The sequence below is a fragment of the Epinephelus moara genome, chromosome 17 (assembly GCF_006386435.1).
Source record: "Epinephelus moara isolate mb chromosome 17, YSFRI_EMoa_1.0, whole genome shotgun sequence".
Taxonomy (NCBI): domain Eukaryota; kingdom Metazoa; phylum Chordata; class Actinopteri; order Perciformes; family Serranidae; genus Epinephelus; species Epinephelus moara.
In genome coordinates this window covers 13618709-13636590 of record NC_065522.1, presented here as the reverse complement: position 1 = coordinate 13636590, position 17882 = coordinate 13618709, and the positions used below count along the sequence as shown (strand labels likewise).

At 41.3% G+C, this 17882-nt stretch overlaps 1 protein-coding gene across 1 annotated transcript in view; it reads left to right on the top strand.

Annotated features, from left to right (window-relative positions):
- LOC126404725 (receptor-type tyrosine-protein phosphatase delta-like) overlaps window positions 1-17882 on the top strand; it is a 427878-nt gene that overhangs the window by 250585 nt on the left and 159411 nt on the right. Inside the window, exon 9 of the mRNA XM_050068106.1 lies at window positions 10542-10579. The gene's annotated coding sequence lies outside the window, so the exon portion shown is untranslated. The remainder of the gene's footprint in view (window positions 1-10541; window positions 10580-17882) is intronic.

Here is a 17882-nt window from a genome sequence, read left to right as displayed (position 1 = left end):
TAAGCTAGTGATCAAATTGGATCATTTATCAGCTTGAGGGCCATTTCATAGTTGACGCAAAGGCACACAGACGCAAACGCATTGGGATGCATCAAGACGCACTGGCCGCCATGATGCATGCTTGCGTCTCAAAATGTGTTGTCCATTTTTTTGATACACGACGCAGCGACGCGTGTAAAACCACGCGTTGCCAGCAGGGGTGATAATGCAAGCGACATACTTGAAAGTAACCACTTTTTGTTATTCACAGAAGAAGCAGGTATGAAATATGGGGCACGAGGAGGAAAAGCTTTGTGAACTCGTACGGGCACACCCCGCTTTAAATTTCAGTTCTAGTGCCCTGCAGCAGTACTAGCTAGCTACAGCAGTACTGACTAGCCAGAATGTACCGGTGACTCTGCTACCCCCTATTGCGCGAGCGATGTATTGCATTTCAAATGTCGCCCGCATCACTTGCGTTCAATGTGTTGACTATGAAAGGAAGTGCGTTGCTTGCGTTGCTTGCATCGCTTGCGTCGCTTGCTCGACTATGAAACGGCCCTAAGAGTCGAGTATTTCCTTCAGGAGTTGGTGAAGACCAAAACAGAGCTAAAAGGCTTACATTCATCACATAGCCAGAAACATGAATGAATGCTAATGTTACAATAATGTAATATCCCAGTATTGAAGGCTTAACTTAAGTTTGGGGTCACAACATAAGGAAATGCATTGGACAGGATTCTACTGCCATAGAGACAAACAAATTCACACTTCCACACAAACACAAAGAAAACTAGCCACTGCCATTTGTGCTGCAAGACAATGGTGCTGGCCATTTAGCCCCAATGCCATTTTCATTCTACATTTTATTGCACTGCACTGATAACACAAATTAACATAAGCCACAGTGTTCCTGTTGTAGTTAACCGCAATGTATGAGAGCTTATTGCATCAGTGAACAACTTCACTTAAGACAAAAAAATAAAGTCTTCGGGCTCAGGAACTTGCAACGTTGCAGACAGAATATACTTTCTTTGCATTGCAACTCCCAGCTGTCAAAACTTCTCAAAAGTTTTCAGCAACTCATACCTACAGTACGAAGCCACTCCTCAGAAGAGAGGAAGATAGAAATTTTGTGACTAAGTGCTTCAGATTATATACTCTTGCATGGCAGATTTAAACCACTCTTCTTGGTCCATTTAGAGAGGTGCCAGCCAGTGTTGTACCTGTAACACATACTACAACTCCTAATTGATTTTACAAGGCAGCTTAGGCTCTAATTGCTGATTTGCCTGGGGAGATTCTTGATCCAAATGGCTTAGCAACTTCTTTTGTGGGGTGCCGTTAGGAGATTTTCATTCATGGGAGAGAAGATAGGACGGGGATTGAATGAATGCATCAAGAAACAAGTTGTGTGCTGCATGTAGAGTAAAGGCAGATATGAGCACGCTGACATGGGCAAACAGATGCATTCCATGTACCTCGCGTTCAGTCCATATCCAATTTGAAAGTTATCTTTTTTTGAGAGTGGTGCAGAAAATACTGTTCACGTTTGGAGTGTGACGATGATGATAACATTTTTGACATTACATTTTTTTTCAGATCAGGACAGCAAGAACTCATTGTGGTGTGGTAAATTCATGCAAAATTGCTTTCAAAGTCTTGCACGGATAAAATTTTGCAAACCGTTCAAGGCTGATCTTTTAGGTTTTTAGGTTGGTTCAAGTGAGGAAGAAATTAATTGGATATGTTCTAGAGTAAACTACCGTATTTTAACAAGTCTGACACTAAATCTGGGGCTGATGAATAATTGGATCACAATATCAAAAAGATCTAAGTGATAGAACACAGCACACTTTGAATTGCAATGTAACTGATTTATTTTCCCTCACTTAGAAAGTAGTGCTGTACAGAAGAAGAACACATTTCCCCTGTTTGCTCAAATCTTGTCATCTCTATTGCTTTTGATTTTGAATGAAGCTTCTTTTCAAAACACATCAATAAATGGTCTTAATGGTCATCAGCACAGAGATAGTAAATGCATCAATCAGTATTAATCGGTGAAGCAAGAAATCCCATTCAGATTCTCCATTATTGGATGGCCATTAAGCTAATGCAGCTCTTTGTCATAACACTGTGTTGAAGGCATCTCATGTTACTGCAGTGTCCAAGGACAGTGTAGTCATCTGGTTGCAAACACTGTAGCTTCTCCAAAGACAGTGAGTACAATACCAACTTTTTGAAGCGATGCATTTGCCATTTTCCCTTTTATGCTTCACAGGGCTTTGTATAAAGGTCCAGAATGGTCAGCATTTCTGAAATGCAAAGCTTGTTTCACAGTAAGATATTTAAAAATGTAACAGTACAAAAGTATGTCTCTTATTCAGTCTGCAGCCTTTCCAGTTATGTGACATTACACTTTCAGGTTAAACAATGTATTAAATTATTAGAGTTAGTTTTTCCATCTTGTAGTATACAGGAATTTACTTTAACTTGTCTAGGAGGTCACTGCAAAAGCAAATGTTGAGATTTTGTAAAAGAGTGGTAAAACAAAGGTTTAAAGTGTGTACAATGAATATTTAAAGTCCCCCTCCAGACATGTTTTTAAGTTTGTAAAAATACTCTGCTATGATTAATATTTAGTTTGACATGGTTTCCCTACATAAAAAAATAAAAACTCTGAAAAGGGTCCAGAAGCAGATCAACTCCTTCTCCCTCAAAAAGAAATTCTGGATCTGGAATTCTGCAGTTGCCCCGCCCACCACTGCTGCTTGTGCTAGGTTTTGCTTTCAGTTTTCTCCAGTGCTGTTACAGTGCTACTATCACCAGGTTCACTGGTGAAAGAGCAGTATGCATAAAGATGGCTGGTATAAGTGTAGTTAGCATTTTTTACTTGTTTACTGGTATGTCGTTTGTTAGCTTGTAGGCTAACTGGCAGTGGCTGGCACAGAATACAATAATATCGGTTATTATGGGGTTTTTGGTACATAGTGAAAGGAAGTTCCTGGGTCTGGTTTACACATGGTTTACATCCAAAAACTTCACACTCTACCATGTTTGCAGTCAAAACTTTTACTATGCTATTGTAAACTCTTGCTCGTTGCACTGAGAAGTCTGCTCTGTGCTGGAGGTTTCAGGTTTCTTTACTGCCGGTGTTGTCTCGAAGTGTGTCCCCCGGTCAATATGTGTTCCCGGTATTAGACAGCAATTGGCTTTTCTATTAGTGATGTACCTAATCTAGCTTGCCCAGGGTACATTTGAATCTCAGATTTTAGGGAAGTGCACATTGCTCCCTTTAGTGGAGAAATGTAAGAGGCACCTCACTAGTAACAAACTTTGCACAAATACAAGTCAGTATAATCACGGTCAGGCATTTCAGGTGACATAAACAAAAGAAAACACATTTTTGAGTGGAGGGGGACTTTAAAGCTGCACCAATCTAATATATCTATTAGGGCTGTCAAGTGATTAAAAAAAATGTCTAATTAATTACATGCTCTGTGATTAATTTATCTAAATTAATTGCATACTTCAGTGTTTGCTGGATTTTGGACGCAATTGTCCCCCTGTCCTCTATCACCAAACCTGGTCTGCAATCCATTTGTCAAGGGAGTTAGTCGATCACAGGTAGACTCAGTTTGCGTCTGAACACCTGGTCGAGTGTGGCTTGACGAGGCTGGCTGCTGTGCTAGCTCGGACCTCTGGGTTCGCTGCTAAATGCTTTGCGTTGAGGTGATATTTCAGGCTTGAAGCACTCCGATGGTACAAAATTCCTTGCTGCAGAAACTGCAAAGAACAGTGCTCCTGTCAACTGTTCCATTTGGGTGTTTTTAAATGTAAATGTTCATTTCACGGGGCCAAGCAGCTTCGTCTTGTCTGCCTGGCCTTCGATAACACACCGGGTCAAAGGGCACCACAGAATGCAATAAATCAGCGTCAATTTTTTCCCCCGCTAATCAGAATTCATCCACTATTTTGACAGTCCTAATTTTTAGATTAAAAAATTATCAAATTACTACATGTAATGTAGGAACAGTCACTCGAAGCGATGAACCAGAAAGAGAATTATGACGTAACCATGCAGTTTCACTCAGGTCAACAGAGCATTTCAGGGTTTCATCAGCTCATTGTTTTGGGTTGAAAACATTTCTCGTCCGGTCTACTATTGCTCTCACCATAAGCAGAATCAGGAAGCTCTGATTAACTATTTGTATGCTACCTGTGCGCAAGAATGTGAACATAGTTGATCGGTTGGCAACTTAAAAGCCAAATTTTTCCCTGCTTGTTAACACATTTTTTACAACTTCATTAGGGTGCAACTGTTGTATTCGCAGCTTGTATTGCTGTCCCAGAGTGGCAGGAAAAATGCACTTGTACATATTTCTTCTCCTGTTAATATGGGTCAAAGGTAGTAACGGCTTGGTAATTTCCTCTTGGTTTCACATAAAAATAGCTTTGCCCCGTTAGCTCTGATTTGTTGAACTGATACACCATTCTCTTCACTTTATTAGCTATTGTCTCAAAGGCAGCAATTTTTATGCACAGCACCGGCTCAAGCTCAGGCTCAGAATGAATAGAGACATTAAAGTAATTTCCCGACAAATGAAACTTTAACTGTCATCATCTTTTTTGTTGTTAGTTATATAGCCCATGTACCTTTAGGAAAATTATTTTTTCTTTTACGAGACAGTGACAGGAAATATCAGATCACACTTATGGTATATTACAACCTATTGATCTATTTAAGCTAAATATTGAATTAAGTATCATTTTAATTTGCTGGTTTTCCCTAAGACTGGTGGCTTGCCTTTCGAAATGATGCATATTCTAAGTATGAAAAGAAAGCTTTCATAAATATCTACTTAAAATGCATCTGTTTATCTGCAACAGAGGTTTTATATTCCTACTACGTAACCGTGCAGACATCTGGTAGAATTAGAGGAAGTGTACATTATCATAATACTATGATACAGATGTGCCACTGAGACCTTAAACACAACTCAAAATGTATTCACCACATACCAGGATCAGAAAACCATGAATTTAATTTTTCAAGCACAAAGGTCCATCGTTAAATCTCCGAGGTGCAGCCCGTCTCTGATCAGCTCACACAGTCTGTGTTGTTTTGGCCTTCATTTCCAAATCTGCTCCTCAAACACCTAAGAACTAAACATTATGGGAATATGATGGGAGTAATCTGACAGAATATATGCAGTTTCATAAGACTAGCCAGGCAGAAAATAGATTTGGTTGCGATTCGGGGGAGTTGGGATGGGAGTGGCGAGGGTTACGGAGAAATAATGTGTCATTCACAGTGCAGAGACTGCTGCCTGTGCAACCGGGGCTGAGGCATGACCCGCAGCCTTTTTCATGTGATAGACCCAAACATTTGTACCTTTCACCTTCGGCGGCTTTAAACGCTCTTACAGAAAAGCAACAAGAAAAGGAGACTTGACGGGAAAAGAGATCAATTTAGACACCCTTTTTCCTCATCGTTTATTTTATTTGTAGTGCAATGATGTAAGCTTAGTCTTTCTGTATGTGCTTTGACAGAAGTGCAAGGTAATTATTGAAACATATGGATGGCTGAGCCCTCTCTTAACCCTCTCACTAATGATGCTTGGCTATTACAGAAGGGCACGGGAAGGACACTTCTACCATTAACTGATATATCCCACCAGAGATCCATGACTTATCTTACACTTGTTGGCTAAAGAGGAGCTGTTAGAGCTTTAGAGAGAAGTGGGGTAAGAAAGGTCTGACACACGTGACCTTATTCGAGTTTTCCTCAAAAACAAAAAAGGGACCATGAGACAGATGCTGCAAATGCTCAGAACCTTGACTTAGCTTTTTAGTTTTTGCCTCACTCAACAACATGCTGACCAAACAAAATATTTTATCATGATCGTTATAGATGGTATGTCCTTGTTCCACACTGCATTAACATCCTTAGATTACAAGACGAGTACAGCTCTGGTTTATGCTTATCAAAAGTAAAACTTGTATTTCTCGTACATTAAACACATGCTGTACAGTTCTGACTGTATTCCACTGCATGTTCTTACCAACAGAGCGAAGTAACCACTGATGGACCGAGAACATTTTAAAAGGGTTGCTCTCTGAGGCTGATGGTACTCCGGGTTTGCACATAAAATTACAACAATTGCTTAATCTTTGCTACATCAAAGCCTTTCCATTGGCAGCAGATTCAATTTAACTCTAGACGACCCACTTCAACTCCATTAACTTTCTTTGCTGAATGGGATCAGGGAAGATGCCTCCCCATAATGCCAGCTCGCTTAGGGCAATTTTTTCCAGCTTGGAAGCTGCAGCGCTCTCTCATGTTAATGGACCCAACAGTTACCCTCCCCAGTCTAGCAAAACACGCATACATCCCGCAGGTACATCGCAGTGTGACCCAGCCAACTGAGGCTTTTGTTCATGTGGTCTTGTGGCTATGGGCAAAAGTGATGCTGCTACACAATGGACTAAAAGCCTTGGCGGACAGCAAGAGTCCCTGACACAATGGCTGTAGCCGGTCCAGATACAGCCGTTGAAAATAGCTTCACTCCTTCAGCTATATGCAGCACTTACACAATTCAGCTGAAATGGCCTTTTGCTAAATAGACAGCAGCATTAGCAGCAGCTATATGGAAAACATATTTGCATTAGATTATCAAAATATAAAGCAGATATGACAAACATAGACAGTATTGCCAACCTCGAAATGCAGCTCTAACAAAGTTTATTATTAGACTATATTTTGTGTTAGTGTGCGCCTTGACACAACCTCACTGTGCTGTTGATTTTATCTTCAGGCAGTGGAGATAGAGTGCCACAAGTCCAGTCTGTTCAGTCTTTCTAAGTGGAAATTTTTAGTCGGCTGGTGCCTATGGACCACCTCAACACATTTTTCAACTGGCACATAGCACACATCTTTGATTGGTCCATAACACCAGAGCAGTTCTCACATCCATCTCTCCCAGTTGCTAATTGAGACAGGAGAAAGGCTTCAGCCATTCCATTCTTTCCCTAAACGACTATGGGACGCTGGAGACCAGATGGTCTGTCTGCGAATGTCACTGGTGGCCAGTTGTTACATTTGACAATGTGGGCTGATCTGGCAAGTATCAGTACAATTTTTGCTGCCTTCAGGAGCAACTGGGAAAATAGCACTTGGATTGATTTCATCCCTCATTCGGCGCACAGCAAATATTTTTGACAAAGACATATGGTGGAGAGAAGTGCACAGCAGCGGGCTGCCCAGCCTCAAGCGTGAGCTGTTTTCACTTGATTGTTTCAGGCAACATGCACATTTAGACAAGCAATGTATGCAATGTTCGCATGCAGGCCGGCTGGCAGGCACACACGCTGCTTTAGCTCTAACACAGACACAGAAGCAAGTGATAAATCTCTGCAGAACCACAAATATTCCTCCCTTACAGTATCCTCCCTTTCTTTTTTTCCCCCCTCAAAGCGTCATCATGTTTACAAATACAATTCAACACATCGTTTTTTGCTGGTGTTATTAAATCATGGTCATGGAGTCAAACTATTTGCATCCAGACCACAACACTGCATGCCAGATGTTGGCTTGTAACATGTCAGGAAGGAAGCAGCAATGCTGCCTCTGAGCTCCGCCTCAGTCGCCCTGTCTCCAGCTGAACCAATCTTTGAGAAATAGAGTCTTTCACCTTCAGTCTATTTGGAATTGGGGGAACCAACCTGACGTTCAAAGTTGCTTGCTGAAGCAGAGTCCCTGTCTGGGCTTTGGCAGCTGGACTGATAGCCAGCCCTGTGGAATGGCAGCTGTTGAAGGGCTTTTTAAATTGCACCCAGGTTGATGGGTGGCTGTCAGGAGGGCAATGGACAGAGAATTTCGAAAGGGAGGGGGACAGGGATGGAAGGGCAGGAGGGAGGGAAGTTGAGCTGGGAGGACAGTGACCCTGACTCCAAGGTGTGCAGAGAAAGAAATGTCTCAAATCCTGAAAAAAAAAAAAAGAAGTATATAAAGTGAAGGCATTGAAATAGTGTTGAATGCTGAGTGGGATGAGGGGGAGGTGCAGTAGTAAGGTAAAGGGGGAGGGGTGTGACATTAGTGTAAGAATAAATGGAGCGCCAAGGCCTGTCATCACCAGGGTTATTTAGGTAGGCGGCACATCATCAGTGTTCATCATGTCTGATATTCCCAGACTGTGTTTACATACAGCAGGATAATATCACTTTCTTTGCAAGCTTGATCGCTTGTCACAGATACAAATGGAAATGTCAAACGTCCACAGTGCTCTCGTTCTCCCTTTCAGAGTGTTTTACAGCAGCCTTTGTGCCCATCAAATCTTACTGTTCCATTAATTACAATAGCCAAGAAATGTTTCCACTGGCATTTGAATGAAATCATTGTGAACGCACAACAGCGGTTCAAATTAAGAGAAGTGGAGATACTGTGTTTTGCCATTTACAGTGCGCCGGAACACTGTGGGTGTCACATAAAGTGACTCTTTCAGCCTCGCTGGCTAATCTTGCCTTGCTGTGGTTGTTCTGTGCAACAGATGGTGTTTTAAGAAGGTCATCATGTCGATTTTCCCCAGTTGTTGCACGTGCTAGTTTCATTATTTGGGGATATTTAAAGCATAATATAGAACCTGTCGAGGTGTTGTCAAACTGCAGCTGGAAAGACACAGCGCTTGTTAAATCTATTAGACTCTGTGGAGTGTTAAAGACTGAGATGTAAGGAGTGTAAGCTGAGCAGCAAATGATTTTAATAAACTATCCAATTAGTAATGTTAAGTGTCCTCTTACAGCGCTGACTCGCAGTAATGTCTGCCATCCTAACATTTTTCATACTATAAAATGAACACAGGCTTGGGCGCCATTAAATGTGACTGTCTGTCTATTTTAGGGAGGGAATCTTATTGTCTGGAGCTATTCTCGGTTTCTAGCAGGCTCAAGGATTTTCAGTTGGAATTTATTTTCTTCATCTCCACATACTCTCACAGTATTCAGCATAAAACAAACAGATTGATTTCCTTCTGTTTGTATCTCCAACCAACTGGCCCTGTGAGGTTCTGATAGCACCAGACTGGCTACATTCATGGCCAATTATTAGCCATAAATCTACGAAGGGCGGCAGGACCTCTGACAGGTGGCTCTCTTATTGCCTGCTGATTGCTGGAGTGTACCTATTAATCATTTTCTGTATTCCCCACCGGTCAAAACACCTTTTTAGTGGAGGGACGGATCAGACACAATGGGGCTACCAATTTCCTCTCTCCTACCTCTTTGTTGTGTTTTGCTTTTTCTCATTAACTCCCTTACAAATGATGCTCGCATTATATCCCTCTAATGCAAAATACAACTGATGCCGAGCATCATTTATCAAGATTCATTTAAAATGGATTTTTTTAAGCTCAAGAATATCAGATCTGCAAAATGTCCTTTTTCACACATAACAAGCTGACATGTAGAGCAATAATACGGCCCTGGCAATTACAACAACAGTTCAAAGATTTTTTTTATATTTTGAAACGTAACGGATTTGTCATATCCCGGCAAATGATTGTATGCTCTGACTGCATTCAGCGAATCCAGGCACAGCACCCATAAGCCTGTGTCTCGAACAGCTCCGTGATTATACGCCAGTGAAATGACAGCATACTGTACATCAAACTGTAGCCATTTAGTCTCAGTAACTCCATGATATAGCTTGCATATAAACTAGGAATAAATTCCCCTTCAGCATTTTGACAGCAGCTATTCAGATACTTAGCCCTCGTACTCTGCAGTCATATTCCTCAGCCAGAATCAATTGCGCTGGCAACCATTGCCAAGCCGGAATTTTATCTCCCAGCTGGAAAAAAAAAAAAGGGGGGGGGGAGTAAGGGAACAGAGCATGGAGATATGCTGTTTATCGGTCATATGACTAATTCTCTCTCCCATCTCTCTGGATTCCCCTTTTGAAAGTGAACTTGGTATTAATCTACAAGACCTTGAGCGCCTTATGCACACAATCAGCAGTGACGTGCCCTCTTTTTTCTCTTTTTTTTTTGGGTCAATCTTTGACCTTTCGAGTGCCGCCCACATTTTAATTACTACTAAACTAAAAAGCTGCTCAGTGGCCCCCCATCCCAACTCCCATTTCCCCTTTGTTCTCACAATTCCTTTTTTGTGCCCCAATGAAATCCCTGTTAGATACACCACAATCAAGCAGTGATTGAATATCAGTGGCGAAGAAGGGGTTTTTGTAACGGCTTGGAAAATTACAAGGGCTTAAGTGTCAGACACATATGCCTGCCAAATGTAATCAGTGGGTAATAAATGTTTGCCCTTTACACCATAAAAAGCAATGGCAGTACTCAATGTGAGCTCAGGCTCAGGGCAGCAGATCACTGCGCTGTTGTGTGCTGTGATTAAAATTATTTCCCAACAACAAAACCTGCTGCTGTCTTCACCCTCTTGAACTTGTTCCCGCAAATGACATCAACTTCTTATCATAACAGCTTTTATGATGGTGAATAAACTGTAAGCTAACGTGTGGTTTTTTTTTCATTGTTGTTGTCCTGCAGCTCTTGAACTGTTGGGAGGGTTGCTTGAGTGCTGAAAGGTAAGCTTTTATAATCTCATCTGAAGCACAAATCACTGTATAGTCCACAACAAAGATGGGTCATGGCATTTTAAGCTGGGTTTCCATTTTCTGCTCAGTCTCAGGACTGTGTGTGTTAATGCTGGTTGCAGCAGAATGGAGCCTCAGAGGGTAGAGAGTGAAGGCCTCTTGCTCTTTTCTCCCCACTGTTTAATTAGCATGGTCTCAGAGACTGGGGTGCCGCTTTAGCAATCACGAATCCTGCCCAGCCAATAAGAACTTGTGTTCAACCACGTCTGACAGAGATAAATGGCATGCCGCAACATCTCAGCCTCACCCATCATCTCTGTTACCCATGCAATAGTGCATTGTGGGAAGACTAGAGAAGTGCCACAAGTCTAAGTGGGCATGTAGGTCATTCGATAACAACATAAATCTATGTGGGTGTGTTTGCGAAATGAGTCGGAGCTGCTTGTGTTTGTATTGTACGCATGGTTGTGTGATTGCTGAGATTACATTCGACATCTTGAAAGTTTGAGATAAAATACAGCCGTATTATCAGCCGTTGCCACAAAGCGGGGCCGCATTAGAGAAGAGTGGCCCATATTTTCTAACTGAGATGCAATTCATCTGCTCTGTTTACCCCAAATGAGATCCTAGGGCTGGGTTTGGTCAATAGGTGGGAAACTTATGGGGTTTTTTTTGGGTAGCAATGTAAGCCAATTACAAAAGATTAATAGAGCGACGTATCACATTCCGTGATTTGATCATGGAAAGCATTGTGGAGCTTAAGAATCACTTAAAAGAGCTCATATTTTGGGAAAGTGTCTGAACATTGATCCGTCTTTAAAACAAAGGAACTGGTATTCATCCGTGCAAAAGACTAGATTAACATGGAGCTTCCACTGAATACAGAATACGCGACACACTGCACTGACTAGTTTCTTGAGCCAGATGCCACATCTTGTCCATTGCTGCCTAGTTGAATTATGCCCTGTGATCCTGAAAGAACCACGCATGAAAGGACAAAACTACATTGAAAATTACATCACAGGTGAAGGTGAAATAGAAATAGAAAAGACATATAGTTTTACAACAGAGATCTGTACCCCTACTCCACAAATTAATCAAAACTTTTTTGAACATTTAGTGCTGTTAATAACCACTGGTGAACCTCCCAATTCAAGGCAATATGACAATGAATACCCTGCAAGCCAGTGCTGAGTCCAGAAACCTGATCAGAGTTCAGTCCAAACAAGGACACATAAGCCTTAAAACCACTTCAGTATACACATTGAATTTCTTCCTGCTTACAATATATATTATAGCCAATACTTGATTTTTGGGGCTGTTGCTGAAACCGATACTGGGTAGTAAAAAATTCTGTTATTGACATGTCAGCCAGTATTACATGTATATGCATTTATGCAATGCAAATATAGTTATCAAATATTTGTGAAAAAGATTGTGACAGCCCACTAAAACAGTAAAATTAATTGGAACTGTAATAACTACAAATTACTCCAAGCATCTTTTTCTGCATTATGTTCCATTAAAAATAAATGTATCATGTCAGTGCATATCAGACAACATATGAGCCGATACCAATATATCTATAATAGGTCAATATCGGCTGATTAAATCGGCTAACCGATATATCAGTTGGGATGTAAGATATATATTTACATTAAATACATTCTCTAAAGCTGATTAACATGCAAGCTGCTCTAGATAAACAGTAGATGTGATTTCCATCTTTTTACTGTATTAATGTGGAAATTTGTGACACACAGTGTTTTAAATTCTCCTGTCATAAAGTATTCTTGCTTATTTATTTCCACCATAGTAGCCTGTATAAGTTGTTGAATGAGACTCTATAGTTACAGCGAGGAATGAGCATTTTAAGTTATTTCCATATTCAAGTACTTGCAATAAATTATTAGTGTTCTAATTACTTGTAAAAAAAAAACAAAAAACAACAACGGAATAATAGGAACAGATATTGGCCTGCAAAGGAAAACAAGTGCAAGTTTAAATGAATTAATTGAATAACAAGGCTTAAATTAGCCTGTTAAACCAAAAATTCAAAGTTAACATTAGAAAAAATCAGCAAACGTAATGTCACTGCCATTACATAGGTTAAAAGCAGCACTTTAGTGCTGTCTCTGGAGTCTGGAGCCACTTTCCACCCGGTCACTTCAACATCTGCCCAAGCTGACACAGCAGCAGTGGCTAACATCCAACACAGAGCCTTTAAACTGTCCCAACAAACTCACAGTGACACTGTTGTTGAACCTGTTCATAAGTGTTACGTAATGTTAGCCACGTGAAGCTAACAGCTAGCCCTGTCCGTGTGTGTGGGTGTGTGTGCGCACACACACTCTTACCGATGGTCCCCAGGCGTGGAGCTCCACCACAGCAGTAGTCTCATGATAAACAGGAGGCCCTGTCACTGCACGCAGCTCTGCAATGAAATAAGATTTTACCCATTTAAGTAGTAAAAACATACATAAAAATCATGTTTGCATGTTAGAGACGATTACTCTATATAATAAACAAATACTGACATCCAAGCAAGTACTCGAGTACTCATGCCCATCCCTAGTTCCGGCACAATCGGCATGCACTTCTGAGAACAATTTACAAAAGTAGGGTAACTAAAAAAATACAATCAGTTTTTGTTTTCAACTTCAAGTTTTCACATTGTTTTAATGCCGTCAGAATCTTAAACTCCAGAATTATTTTAGAAGCCTTTAATAACTTACTAAAAGCACCGTGTCTTTATTAATAAAGAATTTCCCCCACTCCCTGACACTTTCTTATGACTAACATGCACTTCACTTATGGGGTGGTTTCAGCAGTAATTGCTGCAGCCTTTTCCCCTGTCTCCCGTTTCAGTGGATCATGGTAAGGGAACAGTTTGTAGCAGTGGGGGCATAATTAGTGATAGGCCTTGGACATGTCATACTCTGTTAGTCAGCCTTGCTTTAATTCCTTTGTCTCCTCTCTGCTCCTAGAATTTATTCAGGCGGTGTGTATGTTCGTGTGTATCTTTGCTGAGGCGTTACGGCGCGTGTGCATACTTAATGTACCTGGTAAAATTTCATTTGCCCCTATATAATAGCATTATGGTAATACAGGAAAGACGTTTCATCGGGACGTACGTTTGCGCATACATGTTTGTCTTCTCTGTCTGCCTGCACTAAGATACCTGTGTGAGTGCCCCTTTGATTTCCCGTAGAACAAAAGAAAAGCAAATCATTCCATTTTGGCTTTGTCTCTCAAGCTAGAAAGGCTTCAATACTCAGCTGGCTCACGAGGCTCATTTTGGCTATAATTAGAGGAAACCTTTTTGGGCTTTCTCTATTCCTTTTTAAGCAGTTGTCTGTAGCAACAAAATTCACAAAAAAAAAGGTTTTGTATGATGCCAAAAGGTAGACTGGTGATTACTGTCGAAGGACGCTTTCTGGCATGATGAGTGTGTGTATATGTGTGCGTGGAGTTTGCAGAGAGGTTTCTCAACCTAGGCTGTTGATGTGAGGGCGGATGAAAGCCGCTTTGAGGATACAGTATACGGCTAGGAGGGAAAGCTCTTCCTCCACCACCTTCCTTTGCTTTTCTCCAATTTCCCCTCTCTCCTTCATCTCCCTCCTTTCTACCCTCGCTCATTCTGCTGCCACTCTACCCTTGCTATCTCCTCTTGACTGCCTCTCCCCTCCCTCTGTTGTTTCCCTATCCAATTTTCCCTATACATCCAGCCCACTCCTTCTCTGTAGCCTCTTTCCCCACCGTAGCTGTCTTCATGTGACTGCTCCTCTCCCTGTCCTCCCTCTTTTAGTTTTTCCCATTCACTTGTGACCCCCTCTCCTTTCCCCAATGTGAGGCCAGCAGCAGTGAAGGACACTGCCCAAAGCGTGATTAGCTAAAGATTAAGGAGGCAAAAATTACATACAAGTCAATTTCTGCGACAACATTCACTCCACACACTTGTGTAGTTAGTGCAGCGTTGTTGCTTCGGACGCACGACTCATTTCGAGATGTAAATTTATAAATGTCGAGCACGGGGTTCAGGTGTGTGCCCGGAGCCATTTTAGGGAATATTCCTTCAGCCATTGCACATGGCACCTCTGCAGATAGCGACCCTTGTGCTTCTGTTCTTTCATCACGCTATATTAGCTCTACAAAGACAAGGGGGGGGGGGGAAGTTTGGAAGTGAACCTTGAACTTGAAGTTAAGTCAGAAAATAGCCAGATTTGTACAGCTCTGCTTGATTGGATTATTTCTCAGGTAATCTCTTGAGTAGATCTGACAGTATGAAACACACTGGAGTTTAGAAACAGCAACAAACAAAATTACATGTAGTAAAGATTGCATCATGGTAGTACTGTTATTACTCCAGACCTTTATCCTTTATATTACCCCTCATCAGAAGACTTTGACTATTCAGACTTCAGATACACATCAGAGTCCACAGAGCTTTCTTGTTTCTTTACTATCTTATGTAGGACTAATTTCCTATGTATTCAGGCTAAATTAGGACTGCTTTCAAACTAACAAATATGGCTGACTGAGATAACGCTCCACGCTGCCTAGTTCTGTTCACGCCAGCAAATAAAAAATTAAAAAAAAGATGGTGGATGAATATAACAGTTACAAGGACATTTTAGATTCAATATTTAAAAAAAAGATGGTGGATGAATATAACAGTTACAAGGACATTTTAGATTCAATATTTAGTGGAGAAATGGCTGACAAAAATGTGCCTTTTCATGGGGTCTCTCTGGTCTTTTAAAAACTCTTTCCCTTTTCATTGCTTCTCCACAAATTTGTGAACAAATGACAAATTACGGTTCATGTTTTCCTCTTTTGTGTTCGCTGTCGGCAGGTGTGATTGATTCTTAACATGGGAAACACAGCACAAAGCACTTTGCGTGGGGGTGGGTTGGCTAACTTCTTGGCTTGAAAGGTGCAGGGTACATTTTTGTGTAGCTGTCTAACACGCATGACGTACTGTCAGCGCTTATCTGATAATCCGGTATTGTTGAGAGATTTATCCTCAGACACGTATCTTAAATGTACTGTATCTTATCCTGCCTTCGCTGTAAACCTTGCATCTCTCCCATGTGCCCATGCTCGCTCATGCCTCCAGCATTATGTGCTGGATTGTAATTCACTGTCTACTATTTGAGGAGCCAAGGCAGCTTGTTTGCTATTGATTTTATTTACAAGGCTTCTATATTTTACTCCGTGCAAATCAGAGCAATTGTTTCCAAGTGCATGCATGAATCAATGCTTCCCTGGAGCCTGCGCCGGCGACTGCATGCAGCTCAATACGTCCAATTTATGTTTTAATTACGATGATCTACTAAGTGTTGGGAGCTCGGCCCTGTTCTCACAATCAGCATCAACAAGCCCAGCAGCGTGCATTGTACTGCACATTGGATTTTACTGTCTACATAGGCAGACAGCGGTTTTTGACCACATTCATCAAACTGCCCAGAGTCTCAACAATGCTGATTTGTAGTGATGATGATGATGATGATGATGATGATGTGTGCAGTTGCAAGGATGCTGTGCCTTTTGCTCACAGTTGACTGAATACTGACATGTATACAATAGGTAATTGGTTAAAAAAAAAATAATAATAATCTTGCAGTTATTGTCATATTTACAGCACTGTGTTGACTTTTGGGAAGCCACACAAAAGAGTAGGTAGTGGTTTATTTTATGATTTGCTATCAATTGTTCAGACACAGAGTGTAAAAACAACAACTGCTCAGCCCTGACAGCCTTGTCTGGCAATGTGGCTCCAGACTGGATTTTATACCCCTCCATGTTTGTTCTGTACTGTTTTTGTTTGGCTGAACAGTATATCACTTGATCACTTGCCATTAGACGTGATTGCTCAACTCAGTATGCCATATAAGTGGCTTCTGGCAAGCCTGAAAGCCATAAATTTTATTGACTCCTGTAATTAGGACAGATCAATAAAAGGCAGTTTCTTTCACTGCTTCCAAGGACTGTATTTGGTCGGTGCACTTTTCTAGGTCTTGGTTCCATTGCAATCACAATATTATGACACAAAAGCACCATAAAATGCTGGGAAAAAAATGGTAACGGTGTATTTTACAAACATACATATAGCAGCACAACAACATTTTGCAATATCAATCCCAAATCGTGAAGAAATACTGTGCTATTTTATGGAGAAAGAGACCGCCAGGGCTCCGCTCTGCTCTCAGATATTTTCTCTCTTCATAATTTGTTGCTGTTGTTTTGCGTTACAGCATTTGCAGATGCTCCGCCAGTAATACCTAATATAATACAGTAGAAAAATGGCCCCATAGTGTGTTGCTGTCAAGCCTCTTAAGTTGATAGCTGTGTCTTTGCACACTGCGGGAAGAATCCCTTTCTGTCAAACAACAGCTGGTGAAGACAACATGATGCGGAGGCCACGGACGAGTGAGCCATCAAACCTCCGTCTCTGACAGTACTTTGGCAAGCCGCGTTTCATAAGAGTCTGTCTCACTCTGCTCTGCTTTTATGGTGCATGAATCAATGATAATTGTGCTGTGTTCTCACTCGAATGGCAGAAGTATCCCCCGTGCGGCAACAGTCAAAAAAGGGGAGATTGGACGGATGGATCAAGGAATACCCAGAAATTAGCATGAATGAAATGAATCACAGTTCCCCTGGGATTCTGATTCATTAACTGGAAAATGTTCAGTGCAGAAGGCACTGGTATTACTGTGCCAATACAGCTAATATAATATAAATTATGAGCAGCTATGAAAAGCAAGGTTACCCTATGCATGACGCATGCCTGTTGTTGACATAGCTTCAAAGAAGAGTTGTGAAAGGCAATGAATCTACCAGCTGTTCTGTAGCTGACCCACAGGGGAGTAGAAGGTGAAGTGAATGAAAAATTCCCTGAAGGGACTATTAAAGCTTTTTTTTTTTTTTTTGTTATTATCATTGTATTTCACCCAAGCTGTATAGCATGTTCAATGCACAGTGTAGATTTGATCAAACATGCTACTGAAAAGCTTTCAAGCAAACTGTGTGATCAAATCAAAGCCCAACAACCTTATCCCCAGCTCCATCAGGGGCTAATTCCATTCCAAACCAAGCTCCCATTCTCCTTTCCCTTATCCCCTCTGAAAAGCCCAGTGATTAGAAGTAGACTTAAAGTCGACTATAGCACCCCCTCCCACACACACGCCTCACCCTACCCAATTCCCGACGAGACCTTCTTGAATCCCCAAAGCCACGGCCAGTTTATCAGCATCAGGGGATCAGGCAATCTCCCCCCCACCCCACTTCA